Source organism: Electrophorus electricus, chromosome 5, assembly GCF_041902795.1.
Source record: "Electrophorus electricus isolate QZ-2024a chromosome 5, ASM4190279v1, whole genome shotgun sequence".
Lineage (NCBI taxonomy): Eukaryota > Metazoa > Chordata > Actinopteri > Gymnotiformes > Gymnotidae > Electrophorus > Electrophorus electricus.
In genome coordinates this window covers 22,574,143-22,601,168 of record NC_137501.1, presented here as the reverse complement: position 1 = coordinate 22,601,168, position 27,026 = coordinate 22,574,143, and the positions used below count along the sequence as shown (strand labels likewise).

The following is a 27,026-nucleotide window of genomic DNA, read 5'->3' as shown; positions in this document are numbered from 1 at the left end:
ACTTGGATCACTCTGACAATGCACGCAAACGTGGGTTACCACAAGATTAGCAAATATATTTCTCTACTCATATTGCTGCCTTGAGTGGTTCATGTAGTTTCCACATCTGCAACATAATGAAAATCCACCCTTTTCTGTCCAAAGAAGACACTCAGCTACATGTGTAGATCTCAGCTACATGTGTTATCTGAAGAATGGACTACACCAACTTGCTCCATGTACACCTAGTACTCTGTGCCAGCAGAGCCCTGCAACTCATTCAGAGTGCTGTTATTTGCAATCAACCCTGGCATAGTACTTCTCAAAGGTTATTGAGAAAGTCTAGATGGCTTGGTTGTAATCCAAACGTCCAGTAGCATACCAGTCACTGCCAGTATGTGCTCCATTTGCTTACGTAATGGGTGTATGCTAAAGAGGAGATAGCAGCAATACCTTTAGCAGTAGAGCCTTTAAATCGCTTGACGACAGATTCGGCAGTTCCTAAAACAGCAACCTTCAAAGGTGGCTGAGGCTCCGAAGAAAGCAGAGAGCTCAGAGATTCTGCCTGACGTTCGCCTCCCTTTGATTCTTCCTTCCCTCTCCCTAATTTTATTCTTGAATTTTTGAACATTGAGGGAGATGAGGGTAATAAAGGAAAGTAAAATTCTGGAATGGAATGTTACATTGGTCATTCAAATAAGATATCAGAGCTTGGGAAATAAAACATCTACCTCCTCTAGGTATAATTTACTAACAGGGGCATTTGCAGGACCTTGTGGCGCAAGGGAAGCGCGTCTGACTCCAGATCAGAAGGTTGTGTGTTCAAATCACATCAAGGTCATTTGTTTCTTTCTACTGACTAGGAAAGCTGCATGACAGCATGTAACTTGCCAACTTTGTTGAATAATGTAGCTATAGCTCAATTTATTTATGATCAACTTATTTGTCACCATTAATTATGCAGCTGTGAGAAAATGTCAGGGAAACCAAAACATATTAAAACACTTTCTCGTTGCACGCATTCCCTCCTCAATTGATCTTGGTTTTTATGACTGATCTTTGACAGCAAAAAGTATCCTGAATCAGGCAAACATCAGCTTTGTTTTGCATTATGAATTAGAACTTGCATAGAGCACTTTTGGAGCCTTTGTCCACTAATGCATCTGCCACTGCATTGTGTCTTTGGGTCATTGACCTTTTATTTTATTGTTTGTTTTTTCCTTAGTTCATGTTGCATTTTGTACTATGTGTTCTTCTGGAAGAATATGCCATCCTACTAAGTTCTGTAAGTAGTTTGGATGAAAAGGTAGGCCTATTTGACCTGACTTGATGTGGAGAAATTGGACTTGGATATCCATGTTGACACCACTGATTTACATTACCTGTCCGTTTCTTACCTTTGGAGAAGTAGACAAATTCCAGTAGCCTGGCCCTCTTCCTTCTGCCTTAGTGGCATGTATACGACAACCTCACTACTACAGCCCAGGTCTGATACCTGTTCTGGTTATGCGTTTATGATTGCAAAAAGCAGCTTTAAAAGGGAAAAAAAAATTTGATCCCTGCATTTTGATACAAATAGCCGAGGGTCCCACCCCATAATTTTGAGAAAGAATGGAAGGGAAAGTTTTCAGCAAACAAGTCCACCACTGAAAAGCTTAAGTTGATTAAAATCTAAGTAGATTCTTGAAATTGGAAAACTCAGGGCAACTTGCATATGGATGCATTAGTCTTTTTAAATTTCTGTCGGTGAATAAGTTAGGAATCTTTGGCTGTTCATAACTCAGGAGTTGTTTAGCAACTCTCTGCAACTACCACCTGCTGTCACCTCCATCTTTTCTTTCCAAAGTTCTTGAAGAGTCTGTCCTCATTCAGATGTCTGTCTTTCGTAAACAGAATAAATCATCACTGGAATGTAAATCTCACCAACATCAGCTTCTACATGTCCATGGTGCTGCATCACCAATTCAAGACCTTAGAATTTCACCAGAAGACTCTTGGATCACTCTGACAATGCACGCAAACATGGGCTACCACAAGATTAGCAAATATCATTCTCTACTCATATTGCTGCCTTGAGTGGTTCATGTAGTTTCCACATCTGCAACATAATGAAAATCCACCCTTTTCTGTCCAAAGAAGACACTCAGCTACATGTGTAGATCTCAGCTACATGTGTTATCTGAAGAACGGACTACACCAACTTGCTCCATGTACACCTAGTACTCTGTGCCAGCAGAGCCCTGCAACTCATTCAGAGTGCTGTTATTTGCAATCAACCCTGGCATAGTACTTCTCAAAGGTTATTGAGAAAGTCTAGATGGCTTGGTTGTAATCCAAACGTCCAGTAGCATACCAGTCACTGCCAGCATGTGCTCCATTTGCTTACATCATGGGTGTATGCTAAAGAGGAGATAGCAGCAATACCTAGAGCAGTAGAGCCTTTAAATCGCTTGACGACAGATTCGGCAGTTCCTAAAACAGCAACCTGCATAGGTGGCTGAGGCTCCGAAGAAAGCAGAGAGCTCAGAGATTCTGCCTGACGTTCGCCTCCCTTTGATTCTTCCTTCCCTCTCCCTAATGCTATTCTTGAATTTTTGAACATTGAGGGAGATGAGGGTAATGAAGGAAAGTAAAATTCTGGAATGGAATGTTACATTGGTCATTCAAATAAGATATCAGAGCTTGGGAAATAAAAGATCTACCTCCTCTAGGCATAATTTACAAACAGGGGCATTTGCAGGACCTTGTGGCGCAACGGAAGTGCGTCTGACTCCAGATCAGAAGGTTGTGTGTTCAAATCACATCAAGGTCATTTGTTTCTTTCTATTCACTAGGAAAGCTGCATGACAGCATGTAACTTGCCAACTTTGTTGAATATTGTAGCTATACCTCAATTTATTTATGATCAACTTATTTGTCACCATTAATTATGCAGCTGTGAGAAAATGTCAGGGAAACCAAAACATATTAAAACACTTTGCCTTGCATGCATTCACTCCTCAATTGATCTTGGGTTTTATGACTGATTTCTGAAAGCAAAAAGTATCCTCAATGTGGCAAACATCAGCTTTGTTTTGCATCATGAATTGGACTTGCATAGAGCACTTTTGGAGCCTTTGTCCACTAATGCATCTGCCACTACATTGTGTCTTTGGGTCATTGACCTTTTATTTTATTGTTGTTTTTTTTTTTTTTCCTTTAGTTCATGTTGCATTTTGTACTATGTGTTCTTGTGGAAGAATATGCCTTCCTACTAAGTGCTGTAAGTAGTTTGGATGAAAAGGTAGGCCTATTTGACCTGACTTGATGTGGAGAAATTGGACTTGGATATCCATGTTGACACCACTGATTTACATTACCTGTCCGTTTCTTACCTTTGGAGAAGTAGACAAATTCCAGTAGCCTGGCCCTCTTCCTTCTGCCTTAGTGGCATGTATACGACAACCTCAATACTACAGCCCAGGTCTGATACCTGTTCTGGTTATGCGTTTATGATTGCAAAAAGCAGCTTTAAAATGGAAAAAAAATTTGATCCCTGCATTTTGATACAAACAGCCGAGGGTCCCACCCCATAATTTTGAGAAAGAATGGAAGGGAAAGTTTTCAGCAAACAAGTCCACCACTGAAAAGCTTAAGTTGATTAAAATCTAAGTAGATTCTTGAAATTGGAAAACTCAGGGCAACTTGCATATGGATGCATTAGTCTTTTTAAATTTCTGTCGGTGAATAAGTTAGGAATCTTTGGCTGTTCATAACTCAGGAGTTGTTTAGCAACTCTCTGCAACTACCACCTGCTGTCACCTCCATCTTTTCTTTCCAAAGTTCTTGAAGAGTCTGTCCTCATTCAGATGTCTGTCTTTCGTAAACAGAATAAATCATCACTGGAATGTAAATCTCACCAACATCAGCTTCTACATGTCCATGGTGCTGCATCACCAATTCAAGACCTTAGAATTTCACCAGAAGACTCTTGGATCACTCTGACAATGCACGCAAACATGGGCTACCACAAGATTAGCAAATATCATTCTCTACTCATATTGCTGCCTTGAGCGGTTCATGTAGTTTCCACATCTGCAACATAATGAAAATCCACCCTTTTCTGTCCAAAGAAGACACTCAGCTACATGTGTAGATCTCAGCTACATGTGTTATCTGAAGAACGGTCTACATCTACTTGCTCCATGTACACCTAGTACTCTGTGCCAGCAGAGCCCTGCAACTCATTCAGAGTGCTGTTATTTGCAATCAACCCTGGCATAGTACTTCTCAAAGGTTATTGAGAAAGTCTAGATGGCTTGGTTGTAATCCAAACGTCCAGTAGCATACCAGTCACTGCCAGCATGTGCTCCATTTGCTTACATCATGGGTGTATGCTAAAGAGGAGATAGCAGCAATACCTAGAGCAGTAGAGCCTTTAAATCGCTTGACGACAGATTCGGCAGTTCCTAAAACAGCAACCTGCATAGGTGGCTGAGGCTCCGAAGAAAGCAGAGAGCTCAGAGATTCTGCCTGACGTTCGCCTCCCTTTGATTCTTCCTTCCCTCTCCCTAATGCTATTCTTGAATTTTTGAACATTGAGGGAGATGAGGGTAATAAAGGAAAGTAAAATTCTGGAATGGAATGTTACATTGGTCATTCAAATAAGATATCAGAGCTTGGGAAATAAAACATCTACCTCCTCTAGGTATAATTTACTAACAGGAGCATTTGCAGGACCTTGTGGCGCAAGGGAAGCGCGTCTGACTCCAGATCAGAAGGTTGTGTGTTCAAATCACATCAAGGTCATTTGTTTCTTTCTACTGACTAGGAAAGCTGCATGACAGCATGTAACTTGCCAACTTTGTTGAATAATGTAGCTATAGCTCAATTTATTTATGATCAACTTATTTGTCACCATTAATTATGCAGCTGTGAGAAAATGTCAGGGAAACCAAAACATATTAAAACACTTTCTCGTTGCACGCATTCCCTCCTCAATTGATCTTGGTTTTTATGACTGATCTTTGACAGCAAAAAGTATCCTGAATCAGGCAAACATCAGCTTTGTTTTGCATTATGAATTAGAACTTGCATAGAGCACTTTTGGAGCCTTTGTCCACTAATGCATCTGCCACTGCATTGTGTCTTTGGGTCATTGACCTTTTATTTTATTGTTTGTTTTTTCCTTAGTTCATGTTGCATTTTGTACTATGTGTTCTTCTGGAAGAATATGCCATCCTACTAAGTGCTGTAAGTAGTTTGGATGAAAAGGTAGGCCTATTTGACCTGACTTGATGTGGAGAAATTGGACTTGGATATCCATGTTGACACCACTGATTTACATTACCTGTCCGTTTCTTACCTTTGGAGAAGTAGACAAATTCCAGTAGCCTGGCCCTCTTCCTTCTGCCTTAGTGGCATGTATACGACAACCTCACTACTACAGCCCAGGTCTGATACCTGTTCTGGTTATGCGTTTATGATTGCAAAAAGCAGCTTTAAAAGGGAAAAAAAATTTGATCCCTGCATTTTGATACAAACAGCCGAGGGTCCCACCCCATAATTTTGAGAAAGAATGGAAGGGAAAGTTTTCAGCAAACAAGTCCACCACTGAAAAGCTTAAGTTGATTAAAATCTAAGTAGATTCTTGAAATTGGAAAACTCAGGGCAACTTGCATATGGATGCATTAGTCTTTTTAAATTTCTGTCGGTGAATAAGTTAGGAATCTTTGGCTGTTCATAACTCAGGAGTTGTTTAGCAACTCTCTGCAACTACCACCTGCTGTCACCTCCATCTTTTCTTTCCAAAGTTCTTGAAGAGTCTGTCCTCATTCAGATGTCTGTCTTTCGTAAACAGAATAAATCATCACTGGAATGTAAATCTCACCAACATCAGCTTCTACATGTCCATGGTGCTGCATCACCAATTCAAGACCTTAGAATTTCACCAGAAGACTCTTGGATCACTCTGACAATGCACGCAAACATGGGCTACCACAAGATTAGCAAATATCATTCTCTACTCATATTGCTGCCTTGAGTGGTTCATGTAGTTTCCACATCTGCAACATAATGAAAATCCACCCTTTTCTGTCCAAAGAAGACACTCAGCTACATGTGTAGATCTCAGCTACATGTGTTATCTGAAGAACGGACTACACCAACTTGCTCCATGTACACCTAGTACTCTGTGCCAGCAGAGCCCTGCAACTCATTCAGAGTGCTGTTATTTGCAATCAGCCCTGGCATAGTACTTCTCAAAGGTTATTGAGAAAGTCTAGATGGCTTGGTTGTAATCCAAACGTCCAGTAGCATACCAGTCACTGCCAGCATGTGCTCCATTTGCTTACATCATGGGTGTATGCTAAAGAGGAGATAGCAGCAATACCTAGAGCAGTAGAGCCTTTAAATCGCTTGACGACAGATTCGGCAGTTCCTAAAACAGCAACCTGCATAGGTGGCTGAGGCTCCGAAGAAAGCAGAGAGCTCAGAGATTCTGCCTGACGTTCGCCTCCCTTTGATTCTTCCTTCCCTCTCCCTAATGCTATTCTTGAATTTTTGAACATTGAGGGAGATGAGGGTAATGAAGGAAAGTAAAATTCTGGAATGGAATGTTACATTGGTCATTCAAATAAGATATCAGAGCTTGGGAAATAAAAGCTCTACATCCTCTAGGCATAATTTACTAACAGGGGCATTTGCAGGACATTGTGGCGCAACGGAAGCGCGTCTGACTCCAGATCAGAAGGTTGTGTGTTCAAATCACATCAAGGTCATTTATTTCTTTCTATTCACTAGGAAAGCTGCATGACAGCATGTAGCTTGCCAACTTTGTTGAATATTGTAGCTATACCTCAATTTATTTATGATCAACTTATTTGTCACCATTAATTATGCAGCTGTGAGAAAATGTCAGGGAAACCAAAACATATTAAAACACTTTGCCTTGCATGCATTCACTCCTCAATTGATCTTGGGTTTTATGACTGATTTCTGAAAGCAAAAAGTATCCTCAATGTGGCAAACATCAGCTTTGTTTTGCATCATGAATTGGACTTGCATAGAGCACTTTTGGAGCCTTTGTCCACTAATGCATCTGCCACTACATTGTGTCTTTGGGTCATTGACCTTTTATTTTATTGTTGTTGTTTTTTTTTTCCTTTAGTTCATGTTGCATTTTGTACTATGTGTTCTTGTGGAAGAATATGCCTTCCTACTAAGTGCTGTAAGTAGTTTGGATGAAAAGGTAGGCCTATTTGACCTGACTTGATGTGGAGAAATTGGACTTGGATATCCATGTTGACACCACTGATTTACATTACCTGTCCGTTTCTTACCTTTGGAGAAGTAGACAAATTCCAGTAGCCTGGCCCTCTTCCTTCTGCCTTAGTGGCATGTATACGACAACCTCACTACTACAGCCCAGGTCTGATACCTGTTCTGGTTATGCGTTTATGATTGCAACAAGCAGATTTAAAATGGAAAAAAAATTTGATCCCTGCATTTTGATACAAACAGCCGAGGGTCCCACCCCATAATTTTGAGAAAGAATGGAAGGGAAAGTTTTCAGCAAACAAGTCCACCACTGAAAAGCTTAAGTTGATTAAAATCTAAGTAGATTCTTGAAATTGGAAAACTCAGGGCAACTTGCATATGGATGCATTAGTCTTTTTAAATTTCTGTCGGTGAATAAGTTAGGAATCTTTGGCTGTTCATAACTCAGGAGTTGTTTAGCAACTCTCTGCAACTACCACCTGCTGTCACCTCCATCTTTTCTTTCCAAAGTTCTTGAAGAGTCTGTCCTCATTCAGATGTCTGTCTTTCGTAAACAGAATAAATCATCACTGGAATGTAAATCTCACCAACATCAGCTTCTACATGTCCATGGTGCTGCATCACCAATTCAAGACCTTAGAATTTCGCCAAAAGACACTTGGATCACTCTGACAATGCACGCAAACATGGGCTACCACAAGATTAGCAAATATCATTCTCTACTCATATTGCTGCCTTGAGTGGTTCATGTAGTTTCCACATCTGCAACATAATGAAAATCCACCCTTTTCTGTCCAAAGAAGACATTCAGCTACATGTGTAGATCTCAGCTACATGTGTTATCTGAAGCATGGACTACACCAACTTGCTCCATGTACACCTACTACTCTGTGCCAGCAGAGCCCTGCAACTCATTCAGAGTGCTGTTATTTGCAATCAACCCTGGCATAGTACTTCTCAAAGGTTATTGAGAAAGTCTAGATGGCTTGGTTGTAATCCAAACGTCCAGTAGCATACCAGTCACTGCCAGTATGTGCTCCATTTGCTTACGTAATGGGTGTATGCTAAAGAGGAGATAGCAGCAATACCTTTAGCAGTAGAGCCTTTAAATCGCTTGACGACAGATTCGGCAGTTCCTAAAACAGCAACCTTCAAAGGTGGCTGAGGCTCCGAAGAAAGCAGAGAGCTCAGAGATTCTGCCTGACGTTCGCCTCCCTTTGATTCTTCCTTCCCTCTCCCTAATGCTATTCTTGAATTTTTGAACATTGAGGGAGATGAGGGTAATGAAGGAAAGTAAAATTCTGGAATGGAATGTTACATTGGTCATTCAAATAAGATATCAGAGCTTGGGAAATAAAAGCTCTACATCCTCTAGGCATAATTTACTAACAGGGGCATTTGCAGGACATTGTGGCGCAACGGAAGCGCGTCTGACTCCAGATCAGAAGGTTGTGTGTTCAAATCACATCAAGGTCATTTATTTCTTTCTATTCACTAGGAAAGCTGCATGACAGCATGTAGCTTGCCAACTTTGTTGAATATTGTAGCTATACCTCAATTTATTTATGATCAACTTATTTGTCACCATTAATTATGCAGCTGTGAGAAAATGTCAGGGAAACCAAAACATATTAAAACACTTTGCCTTGCATGCATTCACTCCTCAATTGATCTTGGGTTTTATGACTGATTTCTGAAAGCAAAAAGTATCCTCAATGTGGCAAACATCAGCTTTGTTTTGCATCATGAATTGGACTTGCATAGAGCACTTTTGGAGCCTTTGTCCACTAATGCATCTGCCACTACATTGTGTCTTTGGGTCATTGACCTTTTATTTTATTGTTGTTGTTTTTTTTTTCCTTTAGTTCATGTTGCATTTTGTACTATGTGTTCTTGTGGAAGAATATGCCTTCCTACTAAGTGCTGTAAGTAGTTTGGATGAAAAGGTAGGCCTATTTGACCTGACTTGATGTGGAGAAATTGGACTTGGATATCCATGTTGACACCACTGATTTACATTACCTGTCCGTTTCTTACCTTTGGAGAAGTAGACAAATTCCAGTAGCCTGGCCCTCTTCCTTCTGCCTTAGTGGCATGTATACGACAACCTCACTACTACAGCCCAGGTCTGATACCTGTTCTGGTTATGCGTTTATGATTGCAACAAGCAGATTTAAAATGGAAAAAAAATTTGATCCCTGCATTTTGATACAAACAGCCGAGGGTCCCACCCCATAATTTTGAGAAAGAATGGAAGGGAAAGTTTTCAGCAAACAAGTCCACCACTGAAAAGCTTAAGTTGATTAAAATCTAAGTAGATTCTTGAAATTGGAAAACTCAGGGCAACTTGCATATGGATGCATTAGTCTTTTTAAATTTCTGTCGGTGAATAAGTTAGGAATCTTTGGCTGTTCATAACTCAGGAGTTGTTTAGCAACTCTCTGCAACTACCACCTGCTGTCACCTCCATCTTTTCTTTCCAAAGTTCTTGAAGAGTCTGTCCTCATTCAGATGTCTGTCTTTCGTAAACAGAATAAATCATCACTGGAATGTAAATCTCACCAACATCAGCTTCTACATGTCCATGGTGCTGCATCACCAATTCAAGACCTTAGAATTTCGCCAAAAGACACTTGGATCACTCTGACAATGCACGCAAACATGGGCTACCACAAGATTAGCAAATATCATTCTCTACTCATATTGCTGCCTTGAGTGGTTCATGTAGTTTCCACATCTGCAACATAATGAAAATCCACCCTTTTCTGTCCAAAGAAGACATTCAGCTACATGTGTAGATCTCAGCTACATGTGTTATCTGAAGCATGGACTACACCAACTTGCTCCATGTACACCTACTACTCTGTGCCAGCAGAGCCCTGCAACTCATTCAGAGTGCTGTTATTTGCAATCAACCCTGGCATAGTACTTCTCAAAGGTTATTGAGAAAGTCTAGATGGCTTGGTTGTAATCCAAACGTCCAGTAGCATACCAGTCACTGCCAGTATGTGCTCCATTTGCTTACGTAATGGGTGTATGCTAAAGAGGAGATAGCAGCAATACCTTTAGCAGTAGAGCCTTTAAATCGCTTGACGACAGATTCGGCAGTTCCTAAAACAGCAACCTTCAAAGGTGGCTGAGGCTCCGAAGAAAGCAGAGAGCTCAGAGATTCTGCCTGACGTTCGCCTCCCTTTGATTCTTCCTTCCCTCTCCCTAATGCTATTCTTGAATTTTTGAACATTGAGGGAGATGAGGGTAATGAAGGAAAGTAAAATTCTGGAATGGAATGTTACATTGGTCATTCAAATAAGATATCAGAGCTTGGGAAATAAAAGCTCTACATCCTCTAGGCATAATTTACTAACAGGGGCATTTGCAGGACCTTGTGGCGCAACGGAAGCGCATCTGACTCCAGATCAGAAGGTTGTGTGTTCAAATCACATCAAGGTCATTTGTTTCTTTCTACTCACTAGGAAAGCTGCATGACAGCATGTAACTTGCCAACTTTGTTGAATATTGTAGCTATACCTCAATTTATTTATGTCAACTTATTTGTCACCATTAATTATGCAGCTGTGAGAAAATGTCAGGGAAACCAAAACATATTAAAACACTTTTCTTTGCATGCATTCACTCCTCAATTGATCTTGGGTTTTATGACTGATTTCTGAAAGCAAAAAGTATCCTCAATGTGGCAAACATCAGCTTTGTTTTGCATCATGAATTGGACTTGCATAGAGCACTTTTGGAGCCTTTGTCCACTAATGCATCTGCCACTACATTGTGTCTTTGGGTCATTGACCTTTTATTTTATTGTTTGTTTTTTCCTTAGTTCATGTTGCATTTTGTACTATGTGTTCTTGTGGAAGAATATGCCTTCCTACTAAGTACTGTAAGTAGTTTGGATGAAAAGGTAGGCCTATTTGACCTGACTTGATGTGGAGAAATTGGACTTGGATATCCATGTTGACACCACTGATTTACATTACCTGTCCGTTTCTTACCTTTGGAGAAGTAGACAAATTCCAGTAGCCTGGCCCTCTTCCTTCTGCCTTAGTGGCATGTATACGACAACCTCACTACTACAGCCCAGGTCTGATACCTGTTCTGGTTATGCGTTTATGATTGCAAAAAGCAGCTTTAAAATGGAAAAAAAATTTGATCCCTGCATTTTGATACAAACAGCCGAGGGTCCCACCCCATAATTTTGAGAAAGAATGGAAGGGAAAGTTTTCAGCAAACAAGTCCACCACTGAAAAGCTTAAGTTGATTAAAATCTAAGTAGATTCTTGAAATTGGAAAACTCAGGGCAACTTGCATATGGATGCATTAGTCTTTTTAAATTTCTGTTGGTGAATAAGTTAGGAATCTTTGGCTGTTCATAACTCAGGAGTTGTTTAGCAACTCTCTGCAACTACCACCTGCTGTCACCTCCATCTTTTCTTTCCAAAGTTCTTGAAGAGTCTGTCCTCATTCAGATGTCTGTCTTTCGTAAACAGAATAAATCATCACTGGAATGTAAATCTCACCAACATCAGCTTCTACATGTCCATGGTGCTGCATCACCAATTCAAGACCTTAGAATTTCGCCAAAAGACACTTGGATCACTCTGACAATGCACGCAAACATGGGCTACCACAAGATTAGCAAATATCATTCTCTACTCATATTGCTGCCTTGAGTGGTTCATGTAGTTTCCACATCTGCAACATAATGAAAATCCACCCTTTTCTGTCCAAAGAAGACATTCAGCTACATGTGTAGATCTCAGCTACATGTGTTATCTGAAGCATGGACTACACCAACTTGCTCCATGTACACCTACTACTCTGTGCCAGCAGAGCCCTGCAACTCATTCAGAGTGCTGTTATTTGCAATCAACCCTGGCATAGTACTTCTCAAAGGTTATTGAGAAAGTCTAGATGGCTTGGTTGTAATCCAAACGTCCAGTAGCATACCAGTCACTGCCAGCATGTGCTCCATTTGCTTACATCATGGGTGTATGCTAAAGAGGAGATAGCAGCAATACCTAGAGCAGTAGAGCCTTTAAATCGCTTGACGACAGATTCGGCAGTTCCTAAAACAGCAACCTGCATAGGTGGCTGAGGCTACGAAGAAAGCAGAGAGCTCAGAGATTCTGCCTGACGTTCGCCTCCCTTTGATTCTTCCTTCCCTCTCCCTAATGCTATTCTTGAATTTTTGAACATTGAGGGAGATGAGGGTAATGAAGGAAAGTAAAATTCTGGAATGGAATGTTACATTGGTCATTCAAATAAGATATCAGAGCTTGGGAAATAAAAGATCTACCTCCTCTAGGCATAATTTACAAACAGGGGCATTTGCAGGACCTTGTGGCGCAAGGGAAGCGCGTCTGACTCCAGATCAGAAGGTTGTGTGTTCAAATCACATCAAGGTCATTTGTTTCTTTCTCTTCAATAGGAAAGCTGCATGACAGCATGTAACTTGCCAACTTTGTTGAATATTGTAGCTATACATCAATTTATTTATGATCAACTTATTTGTCACCATTAATTATGCAGCTGTGAGAAAATGTCAGGGAAACCAAAACATATTAAAACACTTTGCCTTGCATGCATTCACTCCTCAATTGATCTTGGGTTTTATGACTGATTTCTGAAAGCAAAAAGTATCCTCAATGTGGCAAACATCAGCTTTGTTTTGCATCATGAATTGGACTTGCATAGAGCACTTTTGGAGCCTTTGTCCACTAATGCATCTGCCACTACATTGTGTCTTTGGGTCATTGACCTTTTATTTTATTGTTGTTTTTTTTTTTTTTCCTTTAGTTCATGTTGCATTTTGTACTATGTGTTCTTGTGGAAGAATATGCCTTCCTACTAAGTGCTGTAAGTAGTTTGGATGAAAAGGTAGGCCTATTTGACCTGACTTGATGTGGAGAAATTGGACTTGGATATCCATGTTGACACCACTGATTTACATTACCTGTCCATTTCTTACCTTTGGAGAAGTAGACAAATTCCAGTAGCCTGGCCCTCTTCCTTCTGCCTTAGTGGCATGTATACGACAACCTCAATACTACAGCCTTAGGTCTGATACCTGTTCTGGTTATGCATTTATGATTGCAAAAAGCAGCTTTAAAATGGAAAAAAAATTTGATCCCTGCATTTTGATACAAACAGCCGAGGGTCCCACCCCATAATTTTGAGAAAGAATGGAAGGGAAAGTTTTCAGCAAACAAGTCCACCACTGAAAAGCTTAAGTTGATTAAAATCTAAGTAGATTCTTGAAATTGGAAAACTCAGGGCAACTTGCATATGGATGCATTAGTCTTTTTAAATTTCTGTCGGTGAATAAGTTAGGAATCTTTGGCTGTTCATAACTCAGGAGTTGTTTAGCAACTCTCTGCAACTACCACCTGCTGTCACCTCCATCTTTTCTTTCCAAAGTTCTTGAAGAGTCTGTCCTCATTCAGATGTCTGTCTTTCGTAAACAGAATAAATCATCACTGGAATGTAAATCTCACCAACATCAGCTTCTACATGTCCATGGTGCTGCATCACCAATTCAAGACCTTAGAATTTCACCAGAAGACTCTTGGATCACTCTGACAATGCACGCAAACATGGGCTACCACAAGATTAGCAAATATCATTCTCTACTCATATTGCTGCCTTGAGTGGTTCATGTAGTTTCCACATCTGCAACATAATGAAAATCCACCCTTTTCTTTCCAAAGAAGACACTCAGCTACATGTGTAGATCTCAGCTACATGTGTTATCTGAAGAACGGACTACACCAACTTGCTCCATGTACACCTAGTACTCTGTGCCAGCAGAGCCCTGCAACTCATTCAGAGTGCTGTTATTTGCAATCAACCCTGGCATAGTACTTCTCAAAGGTTATTGAGAAAGTCTAGATGGCTTGGTTGTAATCCAAACGTCCAGTAGCATACCAGTCACTGCCAGCATGTGCTCCATTTGCTTACATCATGGGTGTATGCTAAAGAGGAGATAGCAGCAATACCTAGAGCAGTAGAGCCTTTAAATCGCTTGACGACAGATTCGGCAGTTCCTAAAACAGCAACCTGCATAGGTGGCTGAGGCTCTGAAGAAAGCAGAGAGCTCAGAGATTCTGCCTGACGTTCGCCTCCCTTTGATTCTTCCTTCCCTCTCCCTAATGCTATTCTTGAATTTTTGAACATTGAGGGAGATGAGGGTAATGAAGGAAAGTAAAATTCTGGAATGGAATGTTACATTGGTCATTCAAATAAGATATCAGAGCTTGGGAAATAAAATATCTACCTCCTCTAGGCATAATTTACAAATAGGGGCATTTGCAGGACCTTGTGGCGCAACGGAAGCGCGTCTGACTCCAGATCAGTAGGTTGTGTGTTCAAATCACAACAAGGTCATTTGTTTCTTTCTATTCACTAGGAAAGCTGCATGACAGCATGTAGCTTGCCAACTTTGTTGAATATTGTAGCTATACCTCAATTTATTTATGATCAACTTATTTGTCACCATTAATTATGCAGCTGTGAGAAAATGTCAGGGAAACCAAAACATATTAAAACACTTTGCCTTGCATGCATTCACTCCTCAATTGATCTTGGGTTTTATGACTGATTTCTGAAAGCAAAAAGTATCCTCAATGTGGCAAACATCAGCTTTGTTTTGCATCATGAATTGGACTTGCATAGAGCACTTTTGGAGCCTTTGTCCACTAATGCATCTGCCACTACATTGTGTCTTTGGGTCATTGACCTTTTATTTTATTGTTGTTGTTTTTTTTTTCCTTTAGTTCATGTTGCATTTTGTACTATGTGTTCTTGTGGAAGAATATGCCTTCCTACTAAGTGCTGTAAGTAGTTTGGATGAAAAGGTAGGCCTATTTGACCTGACTTGATGTGGAGAAATTGGACTTGGATATCCATGTTGACACCACTGATTTACATTACCTGTCCGTTTCTTACCTTTGGAGAAGTAGACAAATTCCAGTAGCCTGGCCCTCTTCCTTCTGCCTTAGTGGCATGTATACGACAACCTCACTACTACAGCCCAGGTCTGATACCTGTTCTGGTTATGCGTTTATGATTGCAAAAAGCAGCTTTAAAATGGAAAAAAAATTTGATCCCTGCATTTTGATACAAACAGCCGATGGTCCCACCCCATAATTTTGAGAAAGAATGGAAGGGAAAGTTTTCAGCAAACAAGTCCACCACTGAAAAGCTTAAGTTGATTAAAATCTAAGTAGATTCTTGAAATTGGAAAACTCAGGGCAACTTGCATATGGATGCATTAGTCTTTTTAAATTTCTGTCGGTGAATAAGTTAGGAATCTTTGGCTGTTCATAACTCAGGAGTTGTTTAGCAACTCTCTGCAACTACCACCTGCTGTCACCTCCATCTTTTCTTTCCAAAGTTCTTGAAGAGTCTGTCCTCATTCAGATGTCTGTCTTTCGTAAACAGAATAAATCATCACTGGAATGTAAATCTCACCAACATCAGCTTCTACATGTCCATGGTGCTGCATCACCAATTCAAGACCTTAGAATTTCGCCAAAAGACACTTGGATCACTCTGACAATGCACGCAAACATGGGCTACCACAAGATTAGCAAATATCATTCTCTACTCATATTGCTGCCTTGAGTGGTTCATGTAGTTTCCACATCTGCAACATAATGAAAATCCACCCTTTTCTGTCCAAAGAAGACATTCAGCTACATGTGTAGATCTCAGCTACATGTGTTATCTGAAGCATGGACTACACCAACTTGCTCCATGTACACCTACTACTCTGTGCCAGCAGAGCCCTGCAACTCATTCAGAGTGCTGTTATTTGCAATCAACCCTGGCATAGTACTTCTCAAAGGTTATTGAGAAAGTCTAGATGGCTTGGTTGTAATCCAAACGTCCAGTAGCATACCAGTCACCGCCAGTATGTGCTCCATTTGCTTACGTAATGGGTGTATGCTAAAGAGGAGATAGCAGCAATACCTTTAGCAGTAGAGCCTTTAAATCGCTTGACGACAGATTCGGCAGTTCCTAAAACAGCAACCTTCAAAGGTGGCTGAGGCTCCGAAGAAAGCAGAGAGCTCAGAGATTCTGCCTGACGTTCGCCTCCCTTTGATTCTTCCTTCCCTCTCCCTAATGCTATTCTTGAATTTTTGAACATTGAGGGAGATGAGGGTAATGAAGGAAAGTAAAATTCTGGAATGGAATGTGACATTGGTCATTCAAATAAGATATCAGAGCTTGGGAAATAAAAGCTCTACATCCTCTAGGCATAATTTACTAACAGGGGCATTTGCAGGACCTTGTGGCGCAACGGAAGCGTGTCTGACTCCAGATCAGAAGGTTGTGTGTTCAAATCACATCAAGGTCATTTGTTTCTTTCTACTGACTAGGAAAGCTGCATGACAGCATGTAACTTGCCAACTTTGTTGAATATTGTAGCTATACCTCAATTTATTTATGATCAACTTATTTGTCACCATTAATTATGCAGCTGTGAGAAAATGTCAGGGAAACCAAAACATATTAAAACACTTTTCTTTGCATGCATTCACTCCTCAATTGATCTTGGGTTTTATGACTGATTTCTGAAAGCAAAAAGTATCCTCAATGTGGCAAACATCAGCTTTGTTTTGCATCATGAATTGGACTTGCATAGAGCACTTTTGGAGCCTTTGTCCACTAATGCATCTGCCACTACATTGTGTCTTTGGGTCATTGACCTTTTATTTTATTGTTTGTTTTTTCCTTAGTTCATGTTGCATTTTGTACTATGTGTTCTTGTGGAAGAATATGCCTTCCTACTAAGTGCTGTAAGTAGTTTGGATGAAAAGGTAGGCCTATTTGACCTGACTTGATGTGGAGAAATTGGACTTGGATATCCATGTTGACACCACTGATTTACATTACCTGTCCATTTCTTACCTTTGGAGAAGTAGACAAATTCCAGTAGCCTGGCCCTCTTCCTTCTGCCTTAGTGGCATGTATACGACAACCTCACTACTACAGCCCAGGTCTGATACCTGTTCTGGTTATGCGTTTATGATTGCAACAAGCAGATTTAAAATGGAAAAAAAATTTGATCCCTGCATTTTGATACAAACAGCTGAGGGTCCCACCCCATAATTTTGAGAAAGAATGGAAGGGAAAGTTTTCAGCAAACAAGTCCACCACTGAAAAGCTTAAGTTGATTAAAATCTAAGTAGATTCTTGAAATTGGAAAACTCAGGGCAACTTGCATATGGATGCATTAGTCTTTTTAAATTTCTGTCGGTGAATAAGTTAGGAATCTTTGGCTGTTCATAACTCAGGAGTTGTTTAGCAACTCTCTGCAACTACCACCTGCTGTCACCTCCATCTTTTCTTTCCAAAGTTCTTGAAGAGTCTGTCCTCATTCAGATGTCTGTCTTTCGTAAACAGAATAAATCATCACTGGAATGTAAATCTCACCAACATCAGCTTCTACATGTCCATGGTGCTGCATCACCAATTCAAGACCTTAGAATTTCGCCAAAAGACACTTGGATCACTCTGACAATGCACGCAAACATGGGCTACCACAAGATTAGCAAATATCATTCTCTACTCATATTGCTGCCTTGAGTGGTTCATGTAGTTTCCACATCTGCAACATAATGAAAATCCACCCTTTTCTGTCCAAAGAAGACATTCAGCTACATGTGTAGATCTCAGCTACATGTGTTATCTGAAGCATGGACTACACCAACTTGCTCCATGTACACCTACTACTCTGTGCCAGCAGAGCCCTGCAACTCATTCAGAGTGCTGTTATTTGCAATCAACCCTGGCATAGTACTTCTCAAAGGTTATTGAGAAAGTCTAGATGGCTTGGTTGTAATCCAAACGTCCAGTAGCATACCAGTCACTGCCAGCATGTGCTCCATTTGCTTACATCATGGGTGTATGCTAAAGAGGAGATAGCAGCAATACCTAGAGCAGTAGAGCCTTTAAATCGCTTGACGACAGATTCGGCAGTTCCTAAAACAGCAACCTGCATAGGTGGCTGAGGCTCCGAAGAAAGCAGAGAGCTCAGAGATTCTGCCTGACGTTCGCCTCCCTTTGATTCTTCCTTCCCTCTCCCTAATGCTATTCTTGAATTTTTGAACATTGAGGGAGATGAGGGTAATGAAGGAAAGTAAAATTCTGGAATGGAATGTGACATTGGTCATTCAAATAAGATATCAGAGCTTGGGAAATAAAAGATCTACCTCCTCTAGGCATAATTTACAAACAGGGGCATTTGCAGGACCTTGTGGCGCAACGGAAGAGCGTCTGACTCCAGATCAGAAGGTTGTGTGTTCAAATCACATCAAGGTCATTTGTTTCTTTCTACTCACTAGGAAAGCTGCATGACAGCATGTAACTTGCCAACTTTGTTGAATATTGTAGCTATACCTCAATTTATTTATGATCAACTTATTTGTCACCATTAATTATGCAGCTGTGAGAAAATGTCAGGGAAACCAAAACATATTAAAACACTTTGCCTTGCATGCATTCACTCCTCAAATGATCTTGGGTTTTATGACTGATTTCTGAAAGCAAAAAGTATCCTCAATGTGGCAAACATCAGCTTTGTTTTGCATCATGAATTGGACTTGCATAGAGCACTTTTGGAGCCTTTGTCCACTAATGCATCTGCCACTACATTGTGTCTTTGGGTCATTGACCTTTTATTTTATTGTTTTTTTTTTTTCCTTAAGTTCATGTTGCATTTTGTACTATGTGTTCTTGTGGAAGAATATGCCTTCCTACTAAGTGCTGTAAGTAGTTTGGATGAAAAGGTAGGCCTATTTGACCTGACTTGATGTGGAGAAATTGGACTTGGATATCCATGTTGACACCACTGATTTACATTACCTGTCCGTTTCTTACCTTTGGAGAAGTAGACAAATTCCAGTAGCCTGGCCCTCTTCCTTCTGCCTTAGTGGCATGTATACGACAACCTCACTACTACAGCCCAGGTCTGATACCTGTTCTGGTTATGCGTTTATGATTGCAACAAGCAGATTTAAAATGGAAAAAAAATTTGATCCCTGCATTTTGATACAAACAGCCGAGGGTCCCACCCCATAATTTTGAGAAAGAATGGAAGGGAAAGTTTTCAGCAAACAAGTCCACCACTGAAAAGCTTAAGTTGATTAAAATCTAAGTAGATTCTTGAAATTGGAAAACTCAGGGCAACTTGCATATGGATGCATTAGTCTTTTTAAATTTCTGTCGGTGAATAAGTTAGGAATCTTTGGCTGTTCATAACTCAGGAGTTGTTTAGCAACTCTCTGCAACTACCACCTGCTGTCACCTCCATCTTTTCTTTCCAAAGTTCTTGAAGAGTCTGTCCTCATTCAGATGTCTGTCTTTCGTAAACAGAATAAATCATCACTGGAATGTAAATCTCACCAACATCAGCTTCTACATGTCCATGGTGCTGCATCACCAATTCAAGACCTTAGAATTTCGCCAAAAGACACTTGGATCACTCTGACAATGCACGCAAACATGGGCTACCACAAGATTAGCAAATATCATTCTCTACTCATATTGCTGCCTTGAGTGGTTCATGTAGTTTCCACATCTGCAACATAATGAAAATCCACCCTTTTCTGTCCAAAGAAGACATTCAGCTACATGTGTAGATCTCAGCTACATGTGTTATCTGAAGCATGGACTACACCAACTTGCTCCATGTACACCTACTACTCTGTGCCAGCAGAGCCCTGCAACTCATTCAGAGTGCTGTTATTTGCAATCAACCCTGGCATAGTACTTCTCAAAGGTTATTGAGAAAGTCTAGATGGCTTGGTTGTAATCCAAACGTCCAGTAGCATACCAGTCACCGCCAGTATGTGCTCCATTTGCTTACGTAATGGGTGTATGCTAAAGAGGAGATAGCAGCAATACCTTTAGCAGTAGAGCCTTTAAATCGCTTGACGACAGATTCGGCAGTTCCTAAAACAGCAACCTTCAAAGGTGGCTGAGGCTCCGAAGAAAGCAGAGAGCTCAGAGATTCTGCCTGACGTTCGCCTCCCTTTGATTCTTCCTTCCCTCTCCCTAATGCTATTCTTGAATTTTTGAACATTGAGGGAGATGAGGGTAATGAAGGAAAGTAAAATTCTGGAATGGAATGTGACATTGGTCATTCAAATAAGATATCAGAGCTTGGGAAATAAAAGCTCTACATCCTCTAGGCATAATTTACTAACAGGGGCATTTGCAGGACCTTGTGGCGCAACGGAAGCGTGTCTGACTCCAGATCAGAAGGTTGTGTGTTCAAATCACATCAAGGTCATTTGTTTCTTTCTACTCACTAGGAAAGCTGCATGACAGCATGTAACTTGCCAACTTTGTTGAATATTGTAGCTATACCTCAATTTATTTATGATCAACTTATTTGTCACCATTAATTATGCAGCTGTGAGAAAATGTCAGGGAAACCAAAACATATTAAAACACTTTGCCTTGCATGCATTCACTCCTCAAATGATCTTGGGTTTTATGACTGATTTCTGAAAGCAAAAAGTATCCTCAATGTGGCAAACATCAGCTTTGTTTTGCATCATGAATTGGACTTGCATAGAGCACTTTTGGAGCCTTTGTCCACTAATGCATCTGCCACTACATTGTGTCTTTGGGTCATTGACCTTTTATTTTATTGTTTTTTTTTTTTCCTTAAGTTCATGTTGCATTTTGTACTATGTGTTCTTGTGGAAGAATATGCCTTCCTACTAAGTGCTGTAAGTAGTTTGGATGAAAAGGTAGGCCTATTTGACCTGACTTGATGTGGAGAAATTGGACTTGGATATCCATGTTGACACCACTGATTTACATTACCTGTCCGTTTCTTACCTTTGGAGAAGTAGACAAATTCCAGTAGCCTGGCCCTCTTCCTTCTGCCTTAGTGGCATGTATACGACAACCTCACTACTACAGCCCAGGTCTGATACCTGTTCTGGTTATGCGTTTATGATTGCAACAAGCAGATTTAAAATGGAAAAAAAATTTGATCCCTGCATTTTGATACAAACAGCCAAGGGTCCCACCCCATAATTTTGAGAAAGAATGGAAGGGAAAGTTTTCAGCAAACAAGTCCACCACTGAAAAGCTTAAGTTGATTAAAATCTAAGTAGATTCTTGAAATTGGAAAACTCAGGGCAACTTGCATATGGATGCATTAGTCTTTTTAAATTTCTGTCGGTGAATAAGTTAGGAATCTTTGGCTGTTCATAACTCAGGAGTTGTTTAGCAACTCTCTGCAACTACCACCTGCTGTCACCTCCATCTTTTCTTTCCAAAGTTCTTGAAGAGTCTGTCCTCATTCAGATGTCTGTCTTTCGTAAACAGAATAAATCATCACTGGAATGTAAATCTCACCAACATCAGCTTCTACATGTCCATGGTGCTGCATCACCAATTCAAGACCTTAGAATTTCGCCAAAAGACACTTGGATCACTCTGACAATGCACGCAAACATGGGCTACCACAAGATTAGCAAATATCATTCTCTACTCATATTGCTGCCTTGAGTGGTTCATGTAGTTTCCACATCTGCAACATAATGAAAATCCACCCTTTTCTGTCCAAAGAAGACATTCAGCTACATGTGTAGATCTCAGCTACATGTGTTATCTGAAGCATGGACTACACCAACTTGCTCCATGTACACCTACTACTCTGTGCCAGCAGAGCCCTGCAACTCATTCAGAGTGCTGTTATTTGCAATCAACCCTGGCATAGTACTTCTCAAAGGTTATTGAGAAAGTCTAGATGGCTTGGTTGTAATCCAAACGTCCAGTAGCATACCAGTCACTGCCAGTATGTGCTCCATTTGCTTACGTAATGGGTGTATGCTAAAGAGGAGATAGCAGCAATACCTTTAGCAGTAGAGCCTTTAAATCGCTTGACGACAGATTCGGCAGTTCCTAAAACAGCAACCTTCAAAGGTGGCTGAGGCTCCGAAGAAAGCAGAGAGCTCAGAGATTCTGCCTGACGTTCGCCTCCCTTTGATTCTTCCTTCCCTCTCCCTAATGCTATTCTTGAATTTTTGAACATTGAGGGAGATGAGGGTAATGAAGGAAAGTAAAATTCTGGAATGGAATGTTACATTGGTCATTCAAATAAGATATCAGAGCTTGGGAAATAAAAGCTCTACATCCTCTAGGCATAATTTACTAACAGGGGCATTTGCAGGACCTTGTGGCGCAACGGAAGCGCGTCTGACTCCAGATCAGAAGGTTGTGTGTTCAAATCACATCAAGGTCATTTGTTTCTTTCTACTGACTAGGAAAGCTGCATAACAGCATGTAACTTACCAACTTTGTTGAATAATGTAGCTATAGCTCAATTTATTTATGATCAACTTATTTGTCACCATTAATTATGCAGCTGTGAGAAAATGTCAGGGAAACCAAAACATATTAAAACACTTTCTCGTTGCATGCATTCCCTCCTCAATTGATCTTGGTTTTTATGACTGATCTTTGACAGCAAAAAGTATCCTGAATCAGGCAAACATCAGCTTTGTTTTGCATTAGGAATTAGAACTTGCATAGAGCACTTTTGGAGCCTTTGTCCACTAATGCATCTGCCACTGCATTGTGTCTTTGGGTCATTGACCTTTTATTTTATTGTTTGTTTTTTCCTTAGTTCATGTTGCATTTTGTACTATGTGTTCTTCTGGAAGAATATGCCATCCTACTAAGTGCTGTAAGTAGTTTGGATGAAAAGGTAGGCCTATTTGACCTGACTTGATGTGGAGAAATTGGACTTGGATATCCATGTTGACACCACTGATTTACATTACCTGTCCGTTTCTTACCTTTGGAGAAGTAGACAAATTCCAGTAGCCTGGCCCTCTTCCTTCTGCCTTAGTGGCATGTATACGACAACCTCACTACTACAGCCCAGGTCTGATACCTGTTCTGGTTATGCGTTTATGATTGCAACAAGCAGCTTTAAAATGAAAAAAAAAATTGATCCCTGCATTTTGATACAAACAGCCGAGGGTCCCACCCCATAATTTTGAGAAAGAATGGAAGGGAAAGTTTTCAGCAAACAAGTCCACCACTGAAAAGCTTAAGTTGATTAAAATCTAAGTAGATTCTTGAAATTGGAAAACTCAGGGCAACTTGCATATGGATGCATTAGTCTTTTTAAATTTCTGTCGGTGAATAAGTTAGGAATCTTTGGCTGTTCATAACTCAGGAGTTGTTTAGCAACTCTCTGCAACTACCACCTGCTGTCACCTCCATCTTTTCTTTCCAAAGTTCTTGAAGAGTCTGTCCTCATTCAGATGTCTGTCTTTCGTAAACAGAATAAATCATCACTGGAATGTAAATCTCACCAACATCAGCTTCTACATGTCCATGGTGCTGCATCACCAATTCAAGACCTTAGAATTTCACCAGAAGACTCTTGGATCACTCTGACAATGCACGCAAACATGGGCTACCACAAGATTAGCAAATATCATTCTCTACTCATCTTGCTGCCTTGAGTGGTTCATGTAGTTTCCACATCTGCAACATAATGAAAATCCACCCTTTTCTGTCCAAAGAAGACACTCAGCTACATGTGTAGATCTCAGCTACATGTGTTATCTGAAGAACGGACTACACCAACTTGCTCCATGTACACCTACTACTCTGTGCCAGCAGAGCCCTGCAACTCATTCAGAGTGCTGTTATTTGCAATCAACCCTGGCATAGTACTTCTCAAAGGTTATTGAGAAAGTCTAGATGGCTTGGTTGTAATCCAAACGTCCAGTAGCATACCAGTCACTGCCAGTATGTGCTCCATTTGCTTACGTAATGGGTGTATGCTAAAGAGGAGATAGCAGCAATACCTTTAGCAGTAGAGCCTTTAAATCGCTTGACGACAGATTCGGCAGTTCCTAAAACAGCAACCTGCATAGGTGGCTGAGGCTCCGAAGAAAGCAGAGAGCTCAGAGATTCTGCCTGACGTTCGCCTCCCTTTGATTCTTCCTTCCCTCTCCCTAATGCTATTCTTGAATTTTTGAACATTGAGGGAGATGAGGGTAATGAAGGAAAGTAAAATTCTGGAATGGAATGTTACATTGGTCATTCAAATAAGATATCAGAGCTTGGGAAATAAAAGCTCTACATCCTCTAGGCATAATTTACTAACAGGGGCATTTGCAGGACCTTGTGGCGCAACGGAAGCGCGTCTGACTCCAGATCAGAAGGTTGTGTGTTCAAATCACATCAAGGTCATTTGTTTCTTTCTACTGACTAGGAAAGCTGCATGACAGCATGTAACTTGCCAACTTTGTTGAATATTGTAGCTATACCTCAATTTATTTATGATCAACTTATTTGTCACCATTAATTATGCAGCTGTGAGAAAATGTCAGGGAAACCAAAACATATTAAAACACTTTTCTTTGCATGCATTCACTCCTCAATTGATCTTGGGTTTTATGACTGATTTCTGAAAGCAAAAAGTATCCTCAATGTGGCAAACATCAGCTTTGTTTTGCATCATGAATTGGACTTGCATAGAGCACTTTTGGAGCCTTTGTCCACTAATGCATCTGCCACTACATTGTGTCTTTGGGTCATTGACCTTTTATTTTATTGTTGTTTTTTTTTTTTTCCTTTAGTTCATGTTGCATTTTGTACTATGTGTTCTTGTGGAAGAATATGCCTTCCTACTAAGTGCTGTAAGTAGTTTGGATGAAAAGGTAGGCCTATTTGACCTGACTTGATGTGGAGAAATTGGACTTGGATATCCATGTTGACACCACTGATTTACATTACCTGTCCGTTTCTTACCTTTGGAGAAGTAGACAAATTCCAGTAGCCTGGCCCTCTTCCTTCTGCCTTAGTGGCATGTATACGACAACCTCACTACTACAGCCCAGGTCTGATACCTGTTCTGGTTATGCGTTTATGATTGCAAAAAGCAGCTTTAAAATGGAAAAAAAATTTGATCCCTGCATTTTGATACAAACAGCCGAGGGTCCCACCCCATAATTTTGAGAAAGAATGGAAGGGAAAGTTTTCAGCAAACAAGTCCACCACTGAAAAGCTTAAGTTGATTAAAATCTAAGTAGATTCTTGAAATTGGAAAACTCAGGGCAACTTGCATATGGATGCATTAGTCTTTTTAAATTTCTGTCGGTGAATAAGTTAGGAATCTTTGGCTGTTCATAACTCAGGAGTTGTTTAGCAACTCTCTGCAACTACCACCTGCTGTCACCTCCATCTTTTCTTTCCAAAGTTCTTGAAGAGTCTGTCCTCATTCAGATGTCTGTCTTTCGTAAACAGAATAAATCATCACTGGAATGTAAATCTCACCAACATCAGCTTCTACATGTCCATGGTGCTGCATCACCAATTCAAGACCTTAGAATTTCGCCAAAAGACACTTGGATCACTCTGACAATGCACGCAAACATGGGCTACCACAAGATTAGCAAATATCATTCTCTACTCATATTGCTGCCTTGAGTGGTTCATGTAGTTTCCACATCTGCAACATAATGAAAATCCACCCTTTTCTGTCCAAAGAAGACATTCAGCTACATGTGTAGATCTCAGCTACATGTGTTATCTGAAGCATGGACTACACCAACTTGCTCCATGTACACCTACTACTCTGTGCCAGCAGAGCCCTGCAACTCATTCAGAGTGCTGTTATTTGCAATCAACCCTGGCATAGTACTTCTCAAAGGTTATTGAGAAAGTCTAGATGGCTTGGTTGTAATCCAAACGTCCAGTAGCATACCAGTCACTGCCAGTATGTGCTCCATTTGCTTACGTAATGGGTGTATGCTAAAGAGGAGATAGCAGCAATACCTTTAGCAGTAGAGCCTTTAAATCGCTTGACGACAGATTCGGCAGTTCCTAAAACAGCAACCTTCAAAGGTGGCTGAGGCTCCGAAGAAAGCAGAGAGCTCAGAGATTCTGCCTGACGTTCGCCTCCCTTTGATTCTTCCTTCCCTCTCCCTAATGCTATTCTTGAATTTTTGAACATTGAGGGAGATGAGGGTAATGAAGGAAAGTAAAATTCTGGAATGGAATGTTACATTGGTCATTCAAATAAGATATCAGAGCTTGGGAAATAAAAGCTCTACATCCTCTAGGCATAATTTACTAACAGGGGCATTTGCAGGACCTTGTGGCGCAACGGAAGCGCGTCTGACTCCAGATCAGAAGGTTGTGTGTTCAAATCACATCAAGGTCATTTGTTTCTTTCTACTGACTAGGAAAGCTGCATAACAGCATGTAACTTACCAACTTTGTTGAATAATGTAGCTATAGCTCAATTTATTTATGATCAACTTATTTGTCACCATTAATTATGCAGCTGTGAGAAAATGTCAGGGAAACCAAAACATATTAAAACACTTTCTCGTTGCATGCATTCCCTCCTCAATTGATCTTGGTTTTTATGACTGATCTTTGACAGCAAAAAGTATCCTGAATCAGGCAAACATCAGCTTTGTTTTGCATTAGGAATTAGAACTTGCATAGAGCACTTTTGGAGCCTTTGTCCACTAATGCATCTGCCACTGCATTGTGTCTTTGGGTCATTGACCTTTTATTTTATTGTTTGTTTTTTCCTTAGTTCATGTTGCATTTTGTACTATGTGTTCTTCTGGAAGAATATGCCATCCTACTAAGTGCTGTAAGTAGTTTGGATGAAAAGGTAGGCCTATTTGACCTGACTTGATGTGGAGAAATTGGACTTGGATATCCATGTTGACACCACTGATTTACATTACCTGTCCGTTTCTTACCTTTGGAGA

General features: G+C 40.4%; 14 non-coding genes across 14 annotated transcripts; all 14 read left to right on the top strand.

The window, feature by feature from the left end:
- Window positions 1–748: 748 nt before the first annotated feature.
- On the top strand, window positions 749–820 carry trnaw-cca (transfer RNA tryptophan (anticodon CCA)). The gene has a single exon. It is a non-coding gene; the product is annotated as a tRNA-Trp (tRNA).
- A 1,899-nt stretch (window positions 821–2,719) lies between these two features.
- On the top strand, window positions 2,720–2,791 carry trnaw-cca (transfer RNA tryptophan (anticodon CCA)). The gene has a single exon. It is a non-coding gene; the product is annotated as a tRNA-Trp (tRNA).
- A 1,904-nt stretch (window positions 2,792–4,695) lies between these two features.
- On the top strand, window positions 4,696–4,767 carry trnaw-cca (transfer RNA tryptophan (anticodon CCA)). Its single transcript has one exon. It is a non-coding gene; the product is annotated as a tRNA-Trp (tRNA).
- A 1,898-nt stretch (window positions 4,768–6,665) lies between these two features.
- On the top strand, window positions 6,666–6,737 carry trnaw-cca (transfer RNA tryptophan (anticodon CCA)). Its single transcript has one exon. It is a non-coding gene; the product is annotated as a tRNA-Trp (tRNA).
- A 1,903-nt stretch (window positions 6,738–8,640) lies between these two features.
- On the top strand, window positions 8,641–8,712 carry trnaw-cca (transfer RNA tryptophan (anticodon CCA)). Its single transcript has one exon. It is a non-coding gene; the product is annotated as a tRNA-Trp (tRNA).
- Window positions 8,713–10,615: 1,903 nt separating this feature from the next.
- On the top strand, window positions 10,616–10,687 carry trnaw-cca (transfer RNA tryptophan (anticodon CCA)). Its single transcript has one exon. It is a non-coding gene; the product is annotated as a tRNA-Trp (tRNA).
- A 1,895-nt stretch (window positions 10,688–12,582) lies between these two features.
- On the top strand, window positions 12,583–12,654 carry trnaw-cca (transfer RNA tryptophan (anticodon CCA)). The gene has a single exon. It is a non-coding gene; the product is annotated as a tRNA-Trp (tRNA).
- Window positions 12,655–14,559: 1,905 nt separating this feature from the next.
- trnaw-cca (transfer RNA tryptophan (anticodon CCA)) lies at window positions 14,560–14,631 on the top strand. Its single transcript has one exon. It is a non-coding gene; the product is annotated as a tRNA-Trp (tRNA).
- Window positions 14,632–16,534: 1,903 nt separating this feature from the next.
- Window positions 16,535–16,606, top strand: trnaw-cca (transfer RNA tryptophan (anticodon CCA)). Its single transcript has one exon. It is a non-coding gene; the product is annotated as a tRNA-Trp (tRNA).
- A 1,896-nt stretch (window positions 16,607–18,502) lies between these two features.
- Window positions 18,503–18,574, top strand: trnaw-cca (transfer RNA tryptophan (anticodon CCA)). The gene has a single exon. It is a non-coding gene; the product is annotated as a tRNA-Trp (tRNA).
- Window positions 18,575–20,473: 1,899 nt separating this feature from the next.
- On the top strand, window positions 20,474–20,545 carry trnaw-cca (transfer RNA tryptophan (anticodon CCA)). Its single transcript has one exon. It is a non-coding gene; the product is annotated as a tRNA-Trp (tRNA).
- Window positions 20,546–22,444: 1,899 nt separating this feature from the next.
- Window positions 22,445–22,516, top strand: trnaw-cca (transfer RNA tryptophan (anticodon CCA)). The gene has a single exon. It is a non-coding gene; the product is annotated as a tRNA-Trp (tRNA).
- Window positions 22,517–24,414: 1,898 nt separating this feature from the next.
- On the top strand, window positions 24,415–24,486 carry trnaw-cca (transfer RNA tryptophan (anticodon CCA)). Its single transcript has one exon. It is a non-coding gene; the product is annotated as a tRNA-Trp (tRNA).
- Window positions 24,487–26,389: 1,903 nt separating this feature from the next.
- On the top strand, window positions 26,390–26,461 carry trnaw-cca (transfer RNA tryptophan (anticodon CCA)). Its single transcript has one exon. It is a non-coding gene; the product is annotated as a tRNA-Trp (tRNA).
- Window positions 26,462–27,026: the final 565 nt, after the last annotated feature.